The 10000-nt window shown below is 34.5% G+C and overlaps 1 long non-coding RNA gene across 1 annotated transcript in view; it reads left to right on the top strand.

The window, feature by feature from the left end:
• Positions 1–10000, top strand: part of LOC125630344 (uncharacterized) — a 63101-nt gene that overhangs the window by 1939 nt on the left and 51162 nt on the right. The window lies entirely within an intron of this gene.

The following is a 10000-nucleotide window of genomic DNA, read 5'->3' as shown; positions in this document are numbered from 1 at the left end:
TTTCATAGTTAATAGATACCATTTATTGATGTAAGTATGTACCAATTACCTAATAGAATAGAGGATTTTAGTTTTAAAAGATAATATTCAATATTCTATTGCTCTTGCCACTCATTTCAATTTGCCAAAACAACTTTTTTTCCATATAGCTGTAGAATTTTTCTAGTGAACACCACAAACAATATTAAATACAGAGAATGCTATGTTTCTGAAGTGATCATTTAAACTAAATTTTCACTTTCAGAGCAGTCAGCTAATAAGCAATTACAGAATATGCTTTCTGCTTATACATGCTAAAAACTTTATTTCCTTGTTACTATAAAATGTGTTAAGAAATAATACTAAGTGCCCATTTAAAAGCACACAGCACTGAAATTGATGTTAAATGAAAGAAACACCTAGTATTAGACATTAGGCTTTAATGATAATTTAAAAAAAAACAACACTTTTTTATTATGTTATTCGTTAGAGAATTATAGCATTTTGCATAGAAGTAGAACTGTTGCCAATTTCAGTTCTTGTATTAAAAAAATACTCTAGTCAGGATATTCAATAAATTACGTAATTTCCCATATCCTTATTAATGAAAAGTTTGAATGACTGAATATATTATGCAAAATTATAAGCCCACATATCTCTTATCCACTTATTCATTCACATAAATAGTATGTGTTTTATTATTTAACCAAAAATTGAGTACAGTATATTTTCTAAGTAGTGTGCTACAGTTTAATTTCATTCCAAATAGGGTGTTATGAGCATTTAAATTCTAATTCATTATATTAAAACTCATTTCTCTCTCTCTCTAGGCTATATGTTTAATTGCTGTACTGGATTGCAATGGGTGATTTGTTAAAATCATACAAACATATACGTATCTTAACTTACAAATGGAAACTGAAATGGAAAACTTTTGACTTTTTAAAATCTTTGATATTTTAGTTGTATTATTATATGTGTAGGAATAATTCAGCAACACCACTTTAAGTAAGCCTTTAGTTCAACCTTTGTCTTTCTAGTCTAAACATTTTTATATTTCACCAAAGTTTATCTGGACTTTTTCAAAATGATCTATGTCAAGGCATCAGGCTAAGTGATAAAAGCAGGAAGGGAAAGTCTGCACCAGTGAATATTTATATTGGCAAGAGCTGACAATTTTATAAAAGAAAAAACAAACACAGAGGCTGTTCATTTCTGAAATGAAATCAGCTTCACTCCATTTGTTTCAGGAAAACATCATTGCATGAAATGATATAAATCAGTATTGATATCCCTAAGCTTCAAACCAAAAGAGACAAATGCACTCTAAACCACAGTATTTCAATGGATCTGAGTCAACTTTACTGTTGTCTAGTTTCTGCTAATCATCATAAAAATTCCCAGTGAAATAATTATCCCTAAAACAATCAAGACAGTGTATCTCTATAAAGGAGAAGATCGATTTAACAACAAACACTAGATTTATCTGTATTGATTAAAGGGCATTCAGTGTAATTTTAGTGAATTATGTCTGGCTTTCATTTCCCAGTAGAAATTTTTCTTGTGATGATCAAAAGGCAGATTGCAAACTACTACATGCTCTTTTGTGTGCTACCTACATAATATCTAACTAATTACCGTTCAAAGTAACATTGATGTGAGAATGAACAAAATACTATTTCTTCTTTATAAATGGTATCTCTTACTACAAATTCACATGAGTGAGTTTATAGCACTTACCTAAGAGCCTCATGCCATCTTCTCAATTCATTAATACAGAAATCAGGACTGTGCTAAGAGTCAGTGTTAAAGGAACAAATCCAAGATCATCTTATGAGAATAGAATTAGAAAGATTAAGAAAGCAATATGATTTTTCTTCTTAAATAGGAGTAATTTCAAAGGAAATGTTAACACTTTCATGTCTGAATTTTTATTAAGAGGGAAAGGAAGAATTAAGGAAATTAGGCAGGTTTAAAGACAACTTAGTGGTGCTGTATGCCTGACACCATTGTTGGGACAGTTTAAGTGAGAACTAATTGGAGCTAAAAAGGCTTTATTTTATTTTGCCAACTCAACATATATGTCAGTGTCTACTCATGCATTTATAATCTGAAATAATGATGAGAAAGAGTCTAACTTACTTTGTTTAGTTAATAACATTAGGCCAGAAAAGATCACCTCCTCATTTCATGTTCTTCAACGCATTGCTAACATAAACAGTGTTTAATTACACGAGTAAATGTTTTAATAAAGTAACCAATTAGAATGTTTACTGATTCTAAATATTCACTGTTAGATATATTTCCACAGGCATCCTTTGAATTAATTTAGTTAATAATTCAACCTTCTACAATCACTGGAAAGCAAAAAGACAAAATACATGACAAAAAGTTGTTTTTAAAAAAGTCTGAAGCACAATTAAATACTTAGAGGTAGTGTATTCATTACTGTCTGTCTGTGGTAAAGGTGCATACATGAAAATATTTCCATGGAAAAATAAGAAGCTTTCTCACATTCTCTAGGAATATATAATTTTGCACATTTAAATAATCTTCTTGCTGAATCAAGCAGATCATAATGCATGTTTAAGACTCATATGATAAAGGAGATATGTCTTAGCATTTTAATATTTTGACTCACAAATTCAGATTAATGCATTTGGCTTCAAAGCAGATTTATTGGCTGTGATCTGTACTTAATATAAATAATCCAAAGGCATCTCTGATTTATTTTTGTTATCTTAATGATGAGTCATTAATTACCATCCAAAAATCATCAACCCAAAGAGCAGAAGCATTTTGTACAGTGACACAGGCTGAGAATGATATTAACAACTACTATGTTAAATACAAACTAATTTCAGAAAAGCTTAACAGAAGTAAATGAGAATGTTCCCTGCCTTGTCTAGAAGGAAAACTACTAATATTGTAAAATAAAATAAAAATCTTTTTTTAATGATCAAATGATTGCACAGAGTGATCATGCAAAAAAAACTTGACAATCACCTTACAAAAATAATGTTACTTCAGTACTTGCAGTGTTCCCTAGGAATTCCTCATTACTAATTAGAATAAAGTATAAGAACTACCACACCTATTGAGATAAAGTTATTTAGTCATCCAAAATAAAATTAGAACCATATTAAGTGCTACCACAATGATGTATACACATAAGATATCACAACATAAATTTGAGAACGCAAAAAGAAGGTGCTGAAAATCTTGATGTTAAATTGCTATCCAAGTGTCCAACATGACTACATAAATGTAACAACAGTTCTATATTGATTATAGCCCAGTCCAGCTCCCATTCAATATAATGGGAGTTTTTCCATTTATTTAAATGGATGAAGAATCAGATCCTTTCTGTTTGTGTTCATTTAGTTGCTGTCCTAAAAAATATATTATTCCAAGCACATAAAATGCATGGGTTTTTTTTTCTTACAGTAGTTGTAGCAAATATATATATATATGATGTCTGAAAATAGTTTAAGAGGGATAAATGTAACTTTTAAAAACAAATGATGCAAATAATTACTACTTGCTAAAAAGTAAATAAACTTAACAGTCTTTTAGATTGCCTTAACACATACTGAGTGCATGTTGTATTGTCATACCCAACATATTTAAAAGTCCAATATATGATAAAGTTATCTTATTTCAATTAGACTACTAAAAGACAATAATTAAAAGTCTTACATTTTTCTGAGAACTGAAATTAGTAAAATATCCAAAAAGAATCAAAGTTTTTTTCAAAAAAATATTTCTTTGAACTGAATTTTAATAAACCAGTAACAATGTTATTGTTCAACAGGTAATAATTGTCTTCATATAAACTGAAAAATATTGTTTGGGGTGATTAATATACAATGCTACATTATGCATTTGGGAGTGTCTGTGCATAATTTTAGTTCTAATGTTATTATGTAATTGAGAGAACATGTTCATTTGCTTTAATAACTACCAAGATGCACTTAATAAAATGAAATGTAATAATACTTGTAATTTAATCTATTCATGGAAGTAATTTTAAAAGTCTACCAATCTCCTTAATGTGGATAACATTCATAATTTATAAAGTGTTGTGATGCAGAATTGACAATGCCATTGTTTTTTACACTTTGAGTTGATTCTGCAGCCTTCATTATCTGCATACCAACCTCAGGATTATCAAGAGCAAACAAAAGATAATTAACACCAGAAACAGGCATATGCAGGGGCTACTGACTGAGGTTTCTCATTTAATGCAATACCTCTGAAAACTGGAAAATGGAATAACTATTTAAAACCATTTTTTAAACTGCAGAAAACTATTTTTATATGCATTTTCTTTGCTAGATTTAAAATGATGATTTGGCTACAAAGGCTATTTATCCTATGACTAGTTGACCTACCCACCCTTAGATACAGTCATTTTATGTATTCAGCATAAAAAGTACTTTTCAAAATTATGAACCTTAATTTTCTCCACTGGACTTTTATCTAGAGCAGAAGACCAGTAGTCAAGACACTCATGTTCTATTTCTACTGTGTCTCTGACTCACTGAGTGACTTTAGACAAGTCACTTAACTTCTCCCTGCTTCATTTTACAATTCTGTAAAATAGGCCTGATAATATCTAGCTATCTCACAGAGATCTCTGTGAGCTAGGCACAAGTAATTAATGTATTGTAAATTGTGCTAAGATTCTTGGATGACAGACCTGATAGAAGTGGCTATGTTATTTTCATATGTACTCATGGCAGACAAACAAGAAGTTATTGAGTTATGATACAGGTCCAACTCAGTATTCCTTGTATGAGAAGAGTCAGTTGGAGATTCTCTTGTGCAAGAAATATTGAATTGGATCATATACAGGGTGACCAGACATCCCGATATTTGGGGCTTAGTCTTATATATGCAACTATTCTGCCCCCACCAAAAAAAGTCCCAATTTTTACACTTGCTCTCTGGTCACCCTAATCCGATGTTACATTCTAAAATGTCTGCCGTATAGCTAATGTAGCTAATGAGTAAATATAATCCCATAAAGGTGTGTGTGGGGGGGGATCTTCTCTGATTCAAAGCCATGGAAGACATTTTATCAGTAGACTGTAACCTACAAGTGAACATCACAATACAAAATATCCAAGCAGAGTCATTTTGCAAAATGCTAGCAAAATGAGGCAGTGGCATCTTAGTATCTTGATGCAGTTTACAAATGTTGGAAACAATCTAGCAAACCCTTACTTACATTAGAAATTCTTGCCCACAAGTAAATGTGGCTGCTTGCCTAAAGACTATTCCTTTTACCTTACCTCTGCTTTTCTAATTTTACGTATAAAATCCTTCAATAAGGGCCTGATCCTGCAAAAAGATCCATGTAAGAGAACACTTGCTTCCATGCAGAACCACATTGGCTTTAACGGGCTCTGCATGGGCTGCTTGCATGGATTCAATGGCAAAGTTAAGGCTTAAGTTATTAAATGTATTATCATTGATCTGAAATTAGTATTAAAGAGTTACAGTGTGATAGATTCCACTTGGAATACTCTTAGTATCCCAACACAGTATCCCTTGCTGTTCCCATAAAACTCGGCACCCTGTGTAAGTAATATGTACATTATTCAAAGCACTACAACTATATACTTCAAACATCAGACTGGCCGATAAAGTGATAATAGTGAAACGGGAAACACATGAGTCATTTGGGAAATAATGGAAAAGGTAAGTGGGACAGAAATTTCCTAACATGTAGGAAGTATACAGAGCATTTCTGAGCTAGAATGTTTTTCTGCTCTAATTACATACAGATAATGCAGCCATTTGACAAAAATAAAGAAGTGTTTTGGTATCAAGTCTAAGTATTGACAATGAACTATCATTTTATATTTCAAAAATGATTATGAATCCTTATGTATTTTTGTGTTTGGGGTCTTCTATTATATAGTTTACTATACACACTGTATAGAAAGTACACATAAATACACAGTATAATACACGGGCCTCATTCTCTTCTGATTTACACTAGTACTACACCAGTGCACTAGAGTGAATTCAGTGGGCTTACCCTGATTTATACCAGTATAAGTGAGATAGCACAGAGTCTCTACCTTGGTTCTGGCCCATTTGAACCATCTGAGCAGTGCAAATATGCTGGACTCTGGCCATGACTGAGAATTCAGTGTGGGAGGGAGGAAACCCTCCAATGGCACAAAGCCAGGAACCAACTCCTATGTGAACTGCCTATCCCCGCCCAGGGATGGATGAACATGAGGAAGTGGGGTGGATCTTCTCTGCTCTTCCAATTCTCAACTGGCTATGATCCTTCAGAGCCAGATTTTTAGAAGTATTTAAGCACCTAAAGATGCAGACAGGCACCTAGTGGGATTTTCAAAAGTGCCTACGTGCCTAACTCCCATTGATTTCAAGGGTGCGGATATATGCTTTTGAAAATCCCAGTAGGCACCTAACTGTATCCTTATGTGCCAAAATACCTTTAAAAATCTCACAATTAAGGTATTCTAACTTACACAAGGGCTAGGGAAGCTTGAGAATCAGGGTGTTGTAACCAGCTCCCTGACACACCCACCTGTGACCAGTGGATCTCAAAAAAGCAGAAGTTAAAATATCTAATTTTTAGAGCTATTCATATTAGTAAGTTATAACAATTTTTATAGAAAACTGCATTAACATAAGGCCATTATATGAAATGAACTCTGGTTGGAATGGATACCATGTCTTTTGAAATAATTCAGTTTATATAAGATTTCCTACATTTAACTGCTCTCTCATTATTACTTGTATTACAAGGAAACCATCAGGTGTCTTCACCATTATACTCCAGCTTTCAAACAATAAAGATTACTTTAAAGATACTACTTATAAGACACAGTATGCAGGAATAGAACTATAACAAGAAATAAATGGCATCATCTAATTAGAAGGCCCAAAGTACATTACACAAATAAAATGTTAATGTATAGACACTTTGTCACACAGACATTTTGGTAAAGTCTTGTTTCAAAACATATACTGGGTCTTATCCGTCAAACAGCTAACATTAAAAAAAGACTATATCCTAATCTTCACTGGTATTATGAGGTTCTTAGTCTCAAAAGTTTTCACAAGAGCTACCCTGCACAGTTTCCTGAACTGCATCTTTTAAGTGACTGTGGTATTCATGGCTTCATTTTAAAAGCTTACTGTAGACTAGGATTTGCAGAGATTTGTATTAAATAAGGAGGAATACTTAATACTTAGCAGTCATAGTGAGCAAAAATAGCATGTGTCTCTTCATTCGGATATTTTTAAACAAATTTTATCTTTACACTGTATTTAACATTATATCATTGCTATATAGTTACATTTTCCAGGCATTTATTTTACCAGCAGACATTTTTTGTAAATTTATGTAGCTCTTTCAGGAATGGAGCAGGAGTTTAAAGACAGAGGGCCGTATATTGTCCTTAGGCTGTAAGCAGAATTCCCATTTATGTCTATAGAAATTGTGTAACGAACTGAGGACAGTAGACAGCTCATCATGTTCTAACAATGATACAATAAAGTGCAGATATTAAAAAGGTGACATTAACAATGGAAAATTAACATCATAGCTTTTAATGTTTATACCTCGGGCCTTATAAAATAACAAGCATTACACAAGTAACTAGTTAGTAACTGACTTTGCAGTATACTGTATGTAGAGAAACATAGTTTCCACAAGCTAGGATCAATCTCTAAATTATTCTCCCTCATTTCTCTCTATATATTGTTTTATATATATAAAATATGCAGCAGTTGGAATTTGTTTATCAGAACTAGGCAACCCACTACATCAATTGTTAGAATTAAGAGCCCACTTTTACTATAAGTGTAGGACTCCTTCTCAAACTACTGGGGCTCTGTCATTTAATCTGATCTCCTATTGAGTGCCTTTTTTAGCTATATCAGGGTATAGTAGTGGCAGATTGAGGTCATCCAGTAAGTGGGTTGCAGTAACTCTCTTCAGCTGCACATGAGCACGTTAAAGGCCCAATCCTGACCTTCTGATACCCAGCAGTGAGGGGCACCTCAGCATCTTACTGACATGTAGCCAGAGTCCACACCATATTGGCCAGTCCCAAAGAGCAAAGGGATTGGGCACACTGTGAAAGCTGGACAAAGCTCATTCTGCAGTTGGAACCCTCATAACTTTATAGAGGTGGGATGGTGGGAAGGACTCATGCAAATGAGCTACCAGTCCATTAGAAAAGCCCTCTACACATAGTGCTCCTTTCAGCCTGTACATAGGGGCCATTTACTCTAGATCTGTGACTATAATAAACTCTGCAGAGCTCCTGGGAGTGGGCACAGAAAAAGAAGGAGAGGACTAGCATCTAGTAAGTCACCCTAGATAAACAAGCAAACAATAAAGAATAATAAACAAACAGGTTGTTGGGTATGGGATAGACTTTTATCTCCCACACTCACACACCAATTGCCTAGGGAAGAAGGGGCAATTTACTCCTGATGACACCTGTTTCAGAAGTGTCAGCTGGGGAAGCTGTCTTCACACCATGTATCCCATTCATTCTTCTCTCCCCAGCTATGAATCAGCCAGGGAGGAACCTCCAACTTCTTCTTGGACAAGGAACGTTGCGGAGGCAGCACCTCCCCGACATCCCTCCCCAAGCTTCAATTACCACGTATAGTCAGCAGAGAGAGAAATTATGGACTTTGGGTGGCCACAGTTTAAAGGAGAGGACCCTCACAGTATTCCATTTTGCCTCCCTGTCGGTACAGCCCAGACAAAGCATGACAAATGTGAGGCTGCAGGTCACAGAGGTTCTGTGGATATTCCTTGAGACAAGGTTGGCCCTTGTTGAATGCATCTTAGTCCTACGTTATGACTGTTCAGGGACATGCAGGTGTCTTTCATGTTGCTGCTGCTACTTTGGAGACCCCTATTGGAAAGCATGATAAAAAATTTGAGGCACCAGGACAGCTGCCCCACATGGACTCTTCAAGAGGAATAAAGAAGTGCTGTGTCACTCAATACAGCCATCAGAATTAGAAATAAGATTTAACTTTAATTTTTTTCTGAATAGGGCTGTGCCCCAGGTGTTTTGATAATAGACCCACCTCTAGGATTTAACCACTAAAAATTATGTCCCAGAACTTCATAATTTTATACACAATTACAATTGCCAGACATGTGGCAACTACAAGAGCAAACGGCCAGTTAGACTTCTGATTTTGTGTGTGCTATTACAATAACAATTATGCACACAACTTTCATGTATGTACTTTTATACATTCAATAATGGAAATCGAGGCCTGGTCTGTATGTATCTATTGAGGAATGCAGATATCTATCTAAACAAAGTTCAAGTTAGCTGCACTCTCAGCTGCCAGCTGACTGAGGAGCTTTTAAACCACTGTTGCTTTTCTGACTCTCTTAGCTGTCCATGTGTCTTATGTTATTCAATTGATCTACAGTTGCTAGGATCAATGTGGATCTCCAGAGAGAGGGAGAATAATCACCCAAATTTATCAGTCATGTCAGATAAATGTCTACAACTCAGAGTGAACTCTTGTGGGTGGAGTCGAAGACAGACATAATCTGGAACTCCTTTGAGTGTCTCACTGATGTGAAAATACAGTGAAGAAGCCCTAACCTGGTGGTCCAATTGTTCAGTGAATGCACACTGTGCAAAATATTGATGCTTCACCCATTAATCTACAGGAACATAGTGAATAGAGGGATAAGGAATGCTTGACTTAAACCACAAAATTACTTATTTTAGTTAATGCTGGTTTTGCGAACCAGCAGTGCTATGTTAGAACATATTTTGTGTCCACAAATTCCCCATCAAAGCTTTTTTGTGGATTTCGTTGCTGTATCTCTATTAGGCTACAATTTAAGGTGAATTTCAAGTCCAAACCATATAGTTCCTAGTCTTACTTCTGGTTCCTTGAAACAAGCAAGTTCAAGTGAACCCATGCAATAACCTGAACTTTGATTATGGGTTTACTGTAGGATCTGATAATGGGAAAATAG

Source organism: Caretta caretta, chromosome 1 (genome assembly GCF_965140235.1).
Source record: "Caretta caretta isolate rCarCar2 chromosome 1, rCarCar1.hap1, whole genome shotgun sequence".
In the NCBI taxonomy this organism is placed as follows: Eukaryota; Metazoa; Chordata; order Testudines; family Cheloniidae; genus Caretta; species Caretta caretta.
Note: the sequence above shows the minus strand (reverse complement) of the source record. Positions and strands in the feature narration are given on the sequence as shown.